Source organism: Saimiri boliviensis, chromosome 2 (genome assembly GCF_048565385.1).
Source record: "Saimiri boliviensis isolate mSaiBol1 chromosome 2, mSaiBol1.pri, whole genome shotgun sequence".
NCBI lineage: Eukaryota > Metazoa > Chordata > Mammalia > Primates > Cebidae > Saimiri > Saimiri boliviensis.
The window spans coordinates 192138892-192152321 of NC_133450.1; the positions used below are offsets into that span (position 1 = coordinate 192138892).

Here is a 13430-nt window from a genome sequence, read left to right on the forward strand (position 1 = left end):
GTTACTTTTAGTTTATTCAAAATGAGTAAAACGGGTAATAGTTTTTCCCCCACAATGTATCAGATCCAAAATATGTCTCATGTAAGAGCTAACTGGGATGAGAAATGGTCACACAGTGAGAACAAAGATTTCTTTGACTATTAAAATCTCCAGAGTCGACCCTAAACTGGCGCAAATAACTGGGCTCAGCTCTCCTTGCCTAGCTGACAGAAGCAGCCTGGCAGGGGCTGTGTGTGTGTGTGCATGTGTGCATGTGTGTGTACACATGATCACACATATGTGTGTAGCAGGCCCCCTCTGCAGAGTGATCTCCAGAGTACCAGAGTACCCTGAATCTGAACTTCTTCAATACCATTTATCACATCATCATTATGATGATTAATTCTGGCAAAATACATATGAAATTTACCCTCTTAATCATTTTAAGTGTACACTTCAGTGTGTTAAGTCCACACGTTGTGCAACCATCACCACCATCCAGAATTTCCCAGAAATCTTTTTATCTTGTGAAACTGAAACTCTGTACCCGTGAAACACCAGCTCCCCATTCTTTCCTCCCACAAAGCCCTGGAAATCACTATTCCAATTTCTGCCTCTGAATCTGACTTCTCTAGAGACCTCCTGTAAGTGGAATCATATGATGTTTGTTCTTGTGTGACTGGCTTGTTTCACTCTCAGTACCTCTTTGAGTGTGATCCTTGTGTCCCCAGACCCCTTGAGACATCCTCTCCTTTGGCAGAGGATTTGGTCCTCAGTTGAAGAGGGTCAAGCATCCCTGGGAAGAAAGCACTTCAAGCTTTATTGGGACTTTTTCTTCAGTGCCAATCAATGAGTAATTTCTTGAGAGCAGGTTTTGATGAGGGAGGGGTGACCCTGGTTGAAATCCCTGATTGATTATGGGTGGGAAGAGAGAGAGAGACCTAATGACAGAGGAAGAAAAAATTGTTCTGCCTGGAAAAATGTTGCTGGGATCATTGTAACTGAATCAATGAAACAGCAATTAGTTTTATCACACAGCCACCTCCGAAATCTGTGTTCCTGGGTGTGTTGACCTCATGTCCTGCTCTGACTTTGATTCCTTGGGGAGTCATAAATGAAGTGTCCTCAAACGACTGCTTGCAATAATCATAATAATACTCTTGTATTTTGATTGCATTCTACACGTTAGGATGCACTTTCATTTCTATTATTTTATTTGATCAGAATGACAGCAGCGTGTGATCATTAGAATATGACTTATCATCTTCGTTTTTCAGGTGAGGAAGCCGAGGCTTAGTGGGCGGAAGGGACCTGCTCAGGGTTATACAATCGTGTGTCAGTAGCACTGGACTGAGAACCCATGTCTTTAGTTCAGGCCTCTTTCCACTGCTCTGTGTTTTGCTGGTGTTTTCTCTCTTCTACCTCCCATTTGACCTTAGACTCAATCCTTCTCCAAGAATAATGCGTCACTAGGCAGATGCTCAAATGAATAACCCGAGTCATCCTTGACATTCCCTTGCTCCAGTTTCATATCCAGTCTTCAATTAAGCCCTGCCGTTTTAAATTTCTGAATATGTTTCAGTACTCCTGCTTCTCTGCAAGTCTGGACCAGCAGAGTCCAGGCCTTTTTCTCTTACTTGGAGTTGATCCTTTAGACTGCCATGATGCCCTTTCTGTTCTTCTCTTCCTCTCTTATTTCCCAGGAAATGTGGATTTGAACAAGGTTAAACGAGTTTCCATATTGTAGAATTTCTCAGAACTTAACTCCTGCTAAGAATGATCACAGTGACTTGCCAAAGTAAGGAGTTGTGTGTTTGCCATACCCTAAAATTATTTTATCTTTCCTGGACCCCTGAAGTTTCTCTCTGTTCTCTCCCCCATCTGTTTTCCACAGTGAAGCCACATACACCTCTGCTAACTACAAAGCTGCCCTCCCCACGCCACCCATGTTCCTCCTACCCCTCTGGCCTTCCAGTCCCTCTGACATGTGGTAAGATGCACATGCCCCGCCAGGGTCCCATCTGCCAGGCTTGTCTATCCCCAGCTTTGGCAGTGTTGCTGCTAGCACTCACAGTTGCCTCTGCAAGCCATCTTACCAGGGAGGCCACATTCCCTTGGGGCCAGAAGCATAACAAATATCTGACTTGGCGTTTGCAGTGATTTACTTATTTATCTTTCTTTTTATTTATTTTTTTTATTGCATTTTAGGTTTTGGGGTACATGTGAAGAACATGCAAGATTGTTGCATAGGTACACACATGGCAGTGCTGGGACTGCAGGTGTGCACCACCATGCCTAGCTAATTTTTTTTTTTTTTTTTTGAGACAGGGTCTAGCTGTGTTTCCCAGGCTGGTCTTGGACTCCTGGCATATTAGCCTGTTTTCACACTGCTGTCAAGAACTACCTGAGGGTGAGTAATTTATGAAGGGAAGAGTTTTAATTGACTCACTGTTCTCCATGGCTTGGGAGGCCTCAGGAAACTTACAATCATGGCAAAAGTTAAAAGAGAAGCAAGGCATATCTTACAAAAAAATAAAATAAAATAGAATATCTTACATGGTGGCAGGAGAGAGAGAGCGCAAGGGGGAAGTGGCATACTTTAAAACCATCATCTCTCATGAGAACGTCATGGGGGAGACTGCCCCCATGATCCAGTCATCTCCCGCCAGGCCCGTCCTCTGACACACGAGGATTACAATTTGAGATGAGATTTGGTGGGGGACACAGAGCCAAACCATATCACCTGGCTTCCAGTGATGCTCCTGCCTCAGCCTCCTGAGTTGTTGGAGTGAGTCACTGCTCCAGCCCAAGATTTACTGTTGTTAAAAGGTCATCATGCTGGTGAGGAGGTCAGGAGCCAGGCATTATGATACACAGCTGGTAGAAAAATCAGTTAGTACGGCCATTAGAATATGGCTCTCTGGGGCAGAGAGTTTGTCTCTGTGTTCACTCCTGGATCCCAGTGCCCAGAACCATGCCTAGAAAAATGTTGCTTGGATTGTTATAAGTGAATCCATGAAACAGCGATTAGTTTTATAGCACAGCCACCTCTGGAATTTATGTCCCTGGGTGTGTTGACCTCATGTCCTGCTCTGACTTGCCTGGCACTTGGGCACTCAATTAAAATGTGTTGAACAAATGGAAGATAATTTCACAATATATTCATCAACCTTAAGTTATATCCCATTGTTTAGTAATTCTACTTCCTAAGGAAACTCTTAAAAATTAGGACACAGACATTTGTATAAGGACATTCCTCACATTCATTTATAAACTTAGAAAACTGGAACCAACCTAAGTGTCCGCAGGATGGTGACTAGCTTAATTATGGCACAGCCACACTGCGAAATCTGATGTAATTGATAAAAATAACATATTCAAAGAATATTGGGCATACAGGATTATGCTATTGTTAAATATCAAGTGAAAACAGTTTAAAACTCTATGTACAGTGTAATCTTAATTTTTGTGGGAAAAAACAAATCACACTTGTTAATAGTGGGTTGCAGTGGCTTTTACTTATTTCTTTTTATTTGCCAAAATGTCAAAAATGAACATGCATTACTTTTGTAGTCAGAATAAAAAGCTGTGAAAAGGAAAGCATAGTTAATAACAAAATTGTGAGCAGCTAGGAAAAATGAAAATAACTTGTAGTAGTGTTTTTCCCACTGGTACTTCATAACAGATCATTTTATGGTGGGTTGAAAAAATATACCTCTTTATGAAACTGACCTGGCTTTGTCTGGACAACAATGAGAATTAGATTTCATGAGGCACTTTGTGTTGTTTTCATGTTCTTAGTGTCTATTTTTCCATGACTTGGAAAATCTTAAAATACTGGCTCCATTAAAAAAAAAAAAAAGTTTCACAACTCATTTGACTGGAATTGATTCCTCCTGTGGCTCCAGGGCTCTGTAAAAGGCATCAGGATGCCACAAGGCATTGACCTTTATTCTTTGTCATGGTCAGAGAATTTCCCTAGGACTGGCTCAGGGTTTTCAAGAGGAAGGCAATTAAATGACCTAGTACAATTGCATGGATCCTCGGCCCTGGGCTTATCTTGATTAGGAGGAAGTGGCTATCTACTTGTTCCAAATTTAGAACACAGAAAAGAGCCAGATGTCTGAGCCTATCACACAGAGAAAGGCTTCATCCATTGCGTCTTTTGTCCTGCTAGCCGCTTCCCTGATGTCTGGCTGTGTCCACCTTGATGCAGAGTGCAGGGACCTTGGGTCACACTCTTCCCTTCCCAGCAAGTCTGTCCTAGCTTCAAAGTCCAGAGAGAGGCTCATTTCTGTGCTAAGATTGCAAAGATGCTGGGCACATACCTGCTGAGAGATTTGTTGGCTTATGCTAAAGGTTCTGTCATCTCTAAGACCAAGTTCAGCATCCTGAGGCTGGTGGTCAAGACCCTTCACCATCTGGCCCCTTGCTGCCCCTCTCCCATAGTTCATTTCTACTAGAGTGACAGAGAAGTGTTTTAAGAGCGGGAACTTCAGGGACTAGAAATGGATGTTGTCTTTTCTCCCAGGGAGCTTACCGAATAGTAGGATAGAAATTCAGCACACGGAGGGGAGTACATTTGCAGCCCGGCAGAGATGTGGCCTTGAAGACCAGATTGCCTTCTTCCTAGCTGTGTGATCTTGGACAATTTATTTATACATCTCTGTCTTTGTCATCTTATCTGTTAAAGGGGGATAATATTAATATTACTAGTAATGCCAAATTCATAAGATGTATATGAGCTTTACACTATTTGATGTGTGTGAAGCACTCAGTACAATGTCCACTGTATACCTTCGTCCCTCAGTATCCTCAGAGGGGATTGGTTCCAGGACCTCTCCAGGGATACCAAAATTTGAGGAAGCTTCTGTCCCTGATGTAAAATGGTGTAGTATTTGCATAGGACCTGTGCACATCCCCCAGATTCTTTAAATCATCTCTAGATTACTTATAATAGCAAATACAATGTAAATGCTATGTAAATAGTTGTTATACTGTATTGTTTAGGAAATAGTGACAAGGAAAGGAGTCTGTACATGTTCAGTACAGAAGAAATCATCCATTTTTTCCCCCTGAATATTTTCAATCCACAGTTGGTTGAATTCATAGATGCAGAACCTGCAATATGAAGGGCTGGCTATAATCAGTGCTTAGTACATGTCAATGCTTAGAGAAAATTCATTCACTTGGAGAAAATTTGCTGAGCTCTGACTAGGTGCTGGGCACTGTGCCAGATGCTGGAAATTCAGAAGGGGATAATGCACAGTTCCTGGCCTCATCCCAAAAGAAACCCATATTTTAATGATGGGAATAAAATGAGAACTGACCAAGGTAGCATAGCTCCAGGCACCTTGTTCCAGAAACCCTGTTCTCCTCTCCTTTCCAAATGTTCCATGCACTTTTATGCTTTGTGCTGTTCTTCCTTATCTCGAAAAAGCTTTCCCTTTTCCTCAGCCACTGAAAACATTCAAGATCTAGCTTATGATGTGTCATCAACACCCTGAAGCCTTCCCTGACCCACAAACCAGAATCTGGGTCTTCCCTGTGTCTCCATCGTGCTGTGCATAAATTCTCTGCCTCTCATCTTCCCCTCAGCCAGGGCTGGTCATTACAGGAACATATCCCAATAGGCTAGACGCTCCCTGAAGGCAAGTTTTATGCTCACTCATTTCCATATCCCAGTGTCCAGCATAGGGCCAGGCACATTGTAGATGTTTAGGAAGTGTTTGTTGATGAAATGAATGAATGAATGAAAAGCACATCTGACATCATTGTTGCTTTGATAGTGAGGGAAGATGAGGAGGAGAGACGCTTCCTTTCCAGCATAATATTCTACAAGACCACAAAATTTGCTATGCGAATAGTTTGGTTCTTTCTACTAATTCCATCTGCTGCTGTGAACAAGGCTAAGTTTACTTAATCATAGGAAAGTTGGAGAAAGTGCCTGCCCAAGGGGTCTGTCCTGAATGTGGCTTTCCTACTGTAGCACTGTCAGGAGCATCCTGAAAGGGTTAAGACCCTTGCCTTGGTGCTGGTCTTGTGCCAGCCCATTTGCTGTTCACAATGTAGAAGATCATTTAATTGAAAGTGGAAGCCAATATTAAGGCCAATATTGCAACAGAAATAATTGAATGTAAAAACCACATGTGCTTTGGGGACTGGGACACAGAAATTTAATTTTAGTTTCCTCACTTATTTGTTGGGAGATCTAGGGAGGCTGTTTCCCCTCTCTGGACCTCATCCATTAAATGGGGATTGTAGGAGATGGGAGGGAGTGGCGGAGGTTGGACTAATTAATCTGTAAGTTCCTTCTAGCTGTGATATGCTCTGTCTGTCACTTCCATGATATCAGATCAACAACTGGCCAACTGACACAAAGTTGCTGGAAAGTGATATGGATGGAGTTCTGGGAGAGGATCCAGTCCTTGTGAGGTCAAACTCATGGTTTAGGAACCAAAAGTTCAGAAATGCTCTGAAACCACAGAAGATCAAATCCACCCACGGGAGATTCAGCACATATTTGCTCAAAATTGCAAACTAAAAGCAGACTTTTTTGAGTTGTTTAGAGGATGCATCACTAGACCTAACCTGGGTGGTAGGTGTACAGGGCAACTTATGCAGGGAGAGGCTCTGTCTGCTGTCTGGGACCTGCATCGTACTAAAAGGAAGCATGTTCCTGGTCCGCCCACCCTAGCCATCAGGACATAAATATTTCTTGCTTGGGTCTTGCTCAGGTAGTGTGCTTTAAGAACCTGAAGGGTGTTCTTTTGACTCACTATTTTATAGCGACAACAGCAGGGTCAGTTGAAAAGAATTGAAGCCCACATTCAGAAGTGACTTACAACACAGATGTTTTTGAAAAAAATTGAGAGATAATTCACACACTGTAAAATTAGTCCTTTTGAGTATCTAATTCAGTGGTTTTTCGTACATTCCCGAAGTTCTGCAATCATGTCTGCTAATTCCTGAGTAGTCTCATCACCCCAAAAGATATCTTGTATATGTTATCAGTCACTCCCATTCCCCTCTCCCCTGAGCCCTTGGCAATCACTAATCCACTTTTGTCTCTGTGGATTTGCTTATTCTGGACTTTTCATATAAATGAAATCATATAACACGTAGCCTCCTGGGTCTGGCTTCTTTCATTTCACATAATGCTTTTAAGGTTCATTTGTACTGAATATATATTTTTTAGAACAATTAAAAATTGTAGGCTTCCGCAGCACAGTGCAGCTGCCACCTGGCCCAGCCAGCTTCCTGGACCATGGCCAGCCTGAGTACACCTTTACCACCATCAAGCCAGACAGCATGCAGCGTGGCCTGGTTTGCAAGATCAAGTGCTTTGAGCAGAAGCAATTCCACCTTGCGGCCGTGAAGTTCCTCTGGGCCTTGAGAACACCTAAGCAGCACTACATTCACTGGAAAGACCGCCCATTCTTCCCTAGGCTGGCAAAATCCAGGAACTCAGGGCCCGTCTTGGCCATGGTCTGGGAGGGGCCGAATGCAGTGAAGACAGGCTGAGTGATTCTTGGGGAGACCAATCCAGTGGATTCTAAGCCACGTGCCATTTGTGGGGACTTCTGCATTCAGGTGGGCTGGTGCATCATTCATGACAATGGCTCAGTAAAAAGTGCTGAAAAAGAAATCAACCTATGGTGTAAGCCCAAAGAACCCACTGACTACAGATCTGGTGCTTTTGACTGGGTCTATGAATGAGAGATGGACACAGCAGCAGTCTCTTTCAGGACTGCCTGGAGCACCCTTGGACATAGCTCTTCATTCCACTGACTTAGAAGCAGAAGCAACAGGGTTAATCATTCTTTTCAAGAGCATATTTACCCATAAAGCCATGGAAACTGGAAAAAAATTATATATGCCTATCAACCTTCAAATAGCACACAGGTGAGCTTGGTGTGATCTATCAACCTGTACTTAGTAGAACGGATGGAGGGCTGGGCTAGTCTGGCTAGGTCCGTTCCAGGTCCTCTCTTGTTCATTAGTCCAGTTCAGTTTTGACCATTTAAGAATGATGCAGACCTTTAAAATTAAGAATAAAATCTTTGATATTTTCATTTTTTTGTTTCATCTTTGCTGGCAGGTTTAAAAGTCTTTTCCCTGCCCAATATTATTTAAATAGGGTGTACATATTTTCCTGTGCATGTATTTAAACCATACTTTCATGGTTTCCTTTTTATGTTTAGAGCTTTAATTCTTCTGGAATGTGCAAGTGGTGTGAGGTGGGGATCTACTTTTTTTTTTCCTCGTATGGTTAAGCAAGTTGCACTGCCACACGTTTTTTCCTCACTGACTTGGAAACACTAACATTACCATATACGACTTTGGACATATAGTTGGGACTACTGCCACGCTTTCTTTCCTGCACTGCTCCGTGTTCTGTTCAGCTGCTAACATACTGTGAAATTTCCTGCCCCTTTATGATATAATCTAATATTTGTTAGGATACGTTCATATTCTCACTCGTATTAAAAAATCCCTAGTCCTTGCCGTGTGTTTATTATTCTAGCTTAACTTTATAACATAATATGCTTCTTTTGTGTAATGTACCTTGCCGCATTATTTAAGAATTTTTTTTTTTTTTTTGAGACGGAGTTTCGCTCCTGTTACCCAGGCTGGAGTGCAATGGCGCGATCTCGGCTCACCGCAACCTCCACCTCCTGGGTTCAGGCAATTCTCCTGCCTCAGCCTCCTGAGTAGCTGGGATTATAGGCACGCGCCACCACGCCCAGCTAGTTTTTTGTATTTTTAGTAGAGACGGGGTTTCACCATGTTGACCAGGATGGTCTCGATCTCTCGACCTCGTGATCCACCCGCCTCGGCCTCCCAAAGTGCTGGGATTACAGGCTTGAGCCACCGCGCCCGGCTTATTTAAGAATTTTAAATTCTGTCTTAGCAAACAGTTAGAAGCTGGTAGCTGTGTGACATGTGATAGGTAAAGTTGGCCGAGCCTACGTGGATTGAACAGAGACAGGAAGGATGGGAGAACCAAGGAAACACTACATGGGGGCCTGAGACACCAAATGTTTATGACAGCTACACCATCCTTAGAGCAGCTCTAACTGCCACCTTAGATCCTGAGGACAAGAGCCACCTCTGACATGTCTGAGAAGAGAACCACAAAGGCCTTGGTCTTTGCGCTACAAAAGCTTCCTCTAACTTAGGCGAGAGTGGAAGACACTTCTGTTATGTTTAAGCCATGATTATATGAAGCTGAAAATAATCCCAACTAAATCACCCCTAACTTCATGTTCATATTTGATAGTCTGAATTAGAATTTGAGGATGGTGTTAATAATAACCGACGACAGTGGACATTTTTCTGGTTATTGATGCAAACAGGACTGCCACTGGTATTTCACCAGTAAGTTTCTTGCTGGATTTGGTTTTACACAGTGTACATTTATCACTTTAAGAAAATGCATCATCAGTGGTGGTGATAATGAAATGTTGAATTTTCTCAGATATTTTTGTCATCTATCAAAATAATTATATGGTATTTCTGCTTTGCTCTATTGAGATAATGAATTACACTAAGGTTTTTCTAAAGTTGAAACATGCATACAACTTTAGTCTTTTTTCTGTATCTCCTCTGTTCGCTTCCTTACACAGATGCTCCATTATAGCTCTTGGCTCTCTCCTCAGTGTTACTTTAATCATTTTTATCTCTAACCATTTCTTCTGAGTTCTGGGAAAATTGCTGAAATTTGTGTTCTGATTTCTTGCTCCCTAAAGTGTGATCCATGGACCAGCAGTATTGGTATTATGTGAGAGTTTGTCAGAAATGAAAATTCTTGAACCCTCACCCCAGCCCTACTGAATCTGCATGTTAACAAGATTTCTAGGTAATTCATGTGCACATTGAAATTTGAGAAATGTTGTAAAATTCCTGGCTGGGCATAGTGGCTCATGCCTGTAATCCCAGCACTTTGGGAGACTGAGGCTGATGGATTGCCTGAACTCAGGAGTTCGAGACCAGCCTGGATAACATGGCAAAACCCCATCTCTACTAAAAATACAAAAAGTTAGCTGGAGTGGTGCTGGGCACCTGTAATTCCAGCTACTTGGGAGGCTGAGACAGGGGAATCACTTGAACCCGAGAGGCAGAGGTGGCAGTGAGCCGAGATCATGCCACTGCACTCCAGCCTGGGCAACAGAGTGAGACTCTGTCATACACACGCACACACAACACGCACACACACACAAAATGCCATAAAATTCGGGCAAAGGAGGGAACCCTTTCCAAGTTTCCTCTGACAATGCAGCCTTTTCCCACTATTACAGTAGTTTGGTTATTTTAGTAGAAATTTAGGAGAAGAAGGCTTTGGATCACCACTGAGGATAGGAACTCTTAGTGGCAGGACATGAAGAAGGGCAGTTGGCTGCTGTACTTTATGACACAAAATTAAATGGACAGCCAAAAGGCCATCAAAATCACTGGTAGGCCTCAATCCAACAAGAAAGAATCCCTGAATTACATTTCTGCAGGGCAATGAGCCTCGTCCCGAGGGTCTTGCCCACATTTGTTTGACAGATTGACAGATGCCAGTTGATATATACACGAAACCCTCTTGTCCTGTGCTGTTAGAGAGAAATAAAGGGATTCCTGTAGAGTGGTTTGGTTTCAGGGATGCGTTTTCCTCTTTTCTTGGTAAATGGAAGAAACTCCTGATGTTATTGATGAGACAGATGTCCTTCTGTGCCCCAGGACTGTGCCTGAGGGCTGCCTAGGGATTGGGGGAGGGAACTCACAGCCCTGAATTATGAGTATTTGCATATGGAACGATAACACTCTTTTAAGGAAGACCTCAAATTGCCTATACCCAGTTCTCATCCGTCATGGCAGGATTGGCTGGAAAAATTATGGGAAGGCACAAAAAGCTATTGAAATGATTCTAAAGAGGAAAAGAATCTTTCAGACAAACTGGCTCATTCCTTATTTATCACCACGAAACCCTTTATTCCCTGGAGAATGTTGAAACAATACCAGCACATAACTCTCATTGTGGAAATGAAAAACATCCTACCTTTCTTAATAGTTTCATGAAACTGTTGTCTCAACAGGAAATTCTGGTCATTGTCACACATTCTTCTTGTTTATTATTGCTAATAATAACCCTTGCATCACTATTATGCTCTAATCTTTACGAAGTTTCTCCACACAAATAGCTCATTGATCTCTCCCAACAATCTCCGGAGACAGAGCAGGGTGGGCGTGCATTGATGGCCCATTTCAAGGAACTGGAGCTGAGAGGAATTAAAGGACTTTCCCAAGGGCCCAATGGGCAGTAAGTGGCAGCAGCAGGATTCAGACTTAGGTTTTCTAGCTGCAGGGGAGATTTCCAAAGCACATTTGGCCAAGTTTAGCCAGGCATCTTTGATCCTTAATCTTCCCAGTGCAATTATTTTGCCTTTTTGCAGTTTGTGCATGTACAAAACAATAAGAAGGATCTCAATCCACATGGAAAGTTCACTCTCCAAAGTTCTGTGCTGATCTGCAATGCTTTAGTGAGATGGTATTCTTTGGATTAGACTTAGATGGTTAGCCGTCTCTCGTTCCCTAGAAACTGTCTATATAAATCCTCTTGTACTTATTATACACCATTGTTGAACTTATGCCAAGGATTTACTACAGCCCCAAATAAGGTGTGATTTATTGCAAATCAGGAACAAATAACTGTTTATAAGTTCTTTTTTGTACCCTAAATTTGATTCATCTTACCTGATGAGAAGGGTGAAGGCGTCTTATTTCTGGTGTTCTATGAACATTCTTCTATACCTCATTTTTTCTACACTGAACATTTTAAATGTCCCCACATGTTCCATTTATTCTCCCCTCTTAATGCCCTTGCGTATATTCTCTTTCCTAGAATACTCCTTACCTTCTCTACCTTCTTCGCTCTTCCTGCCCTTAAAGGGACCTAGCTCAAGAGCTATTCCTCTGTGAAGGCTTTCAGATCCCAAGTTAGACATACTTGTGTTCCTAAAAGCACTTTGATTGCATCTCTGTCATACCATAGACAGTGTGAAATGTATTTCATTTAGCTCCATATAAACTGGGAATTCCAACTGGTTTGGGAGCTACCGTGGGGACATCTTATTCTTCTTTATTACTCTTGAGCTTGGAACCTGACCACTGATAAGAATTCATTAAGAGTTGATTTAATTTCCTTCTGGTTTTAGTGCATCAATAACTCCTTTTGACCAGATATCACTTTAGTTTTTTCAGTTTAGCTGACAAGAAAGTCTTAAAGGAGACTATGCAGATAAGGTAGGAGTGAGTTTTTATAGCTAATTATTTTAAAGAACAGGAAGTAAAGTAAACTTTTCTCACCGTTTTATCTTAGAGTCTGTCTCTTTGTGTCACCAGGTTAGAGCCGTTTTAGTGTAGAGCTTCTTTTTCAACATCTTGTAGCACTTTCTCCGGGACCAGCCCATCTAGAGGAATTCTGAAGTGTCTTTGGTACCAGGGCATTTCTCCTCCAATTCCGTCACAATAATTCTCAACCTTGACAAATACATTGGAATCACTTGGGGAGTTTAAAAAATACTGGGGTGAAATTTTCATGGGGTCCCCTTAAGTCTTTCACTGAGTTTGAAACTGTGCAGGCACAGACTGACTCTGAGAGACCTGGCAAGTAATAGCTCCTGGAGGACTGTGAGCTCAACAGAGATTTTGGTAGTGTCAGTGCTGATAGATGTTGGAATTCTGACTAACCATATTAGAGTCACCTTACTGAATACCCTAGACATTTAGTTGAGACCTCAGAAAGGCTGTGTCTTATTATGTTTAGGAAAAAGTGAACTGCCTTCCAGAAAGGAAGTCACAAAACTCTTTGGGGTTCCCTAGAAATGTCCATGTAAATCCTGTTTTGTTCTAGGGAACATAGCATCCATTCCCTAGAAACTGTCTATGTAAATCCTCTTGTACTTATTACATACCATAAGTTGTGTACTTATGCCAACTTAAGTACACATAAATTGAAATTACACCAAGGATTGACTACAGCCCCAAATGAGGTGTGATTTATTACACCTTATAGGCTGTGGGTTACAAATCAGGAACGAATACCTGTTTATAAGTTCTTTTTTTGTCCTAAATTTGATTCATCTCACATGATGAGAAGGGTGAAGGCGTCCTCTTTAGAGGAAACGAACACAGTCCGAACTCTCTGTGGTAGCCACAATGTCCAGCAAAGAAATTAAAACTACTAGAAATATAAAGATAAAGGGTAAGTTACACCAACTAGATGAAAGAACAGTCAGTAAAAACAGATCCAGGGATGATACAGATAATAAAATTAGTGGACAAAGACTTTAACTATTATCAGTATGTTTGTGGATTTTGCAGTTTGTGAAAAATCCACAATACGTTTGTGGATTTTTATCATTTCCATTTCTCTGTTGAGATTTCCCCATCTGATAAAAAAGAAA

General features: G+C 42.0%; 1 long non-coding RNA gene and 1 pseudogene across 1 annotated transcript; both read left to right on the forward strand.

Annotated features, from left to right (window-relative positions):
• The first annotated feature begins 561 nt into the window (after positions 1 to 561).
• On the forward strand, positions 562 to 6368 carry LOC141582871 (uncharacterized). The gene is made up of 3 exons (XR_012515778.1): positions 562 to 623; positions 2308 to 2389; positions 6335 to 6368. It is a non-coding gene; the product is annotated as an uncharacterized LOC141582871 (long non-coding RNA).
• A 229-nt stretch (positions 6369 to 6597) lies between these two features.
• On the forward strand, positions 6598 to 7698 carry LOC101043503 (nucleoside diphosphate kinase B pseudogene; annotated as a pseudogene).
• The last annotated feature ends 5732 nt before the right edge of the window (positions 7699 to 13430 follow it).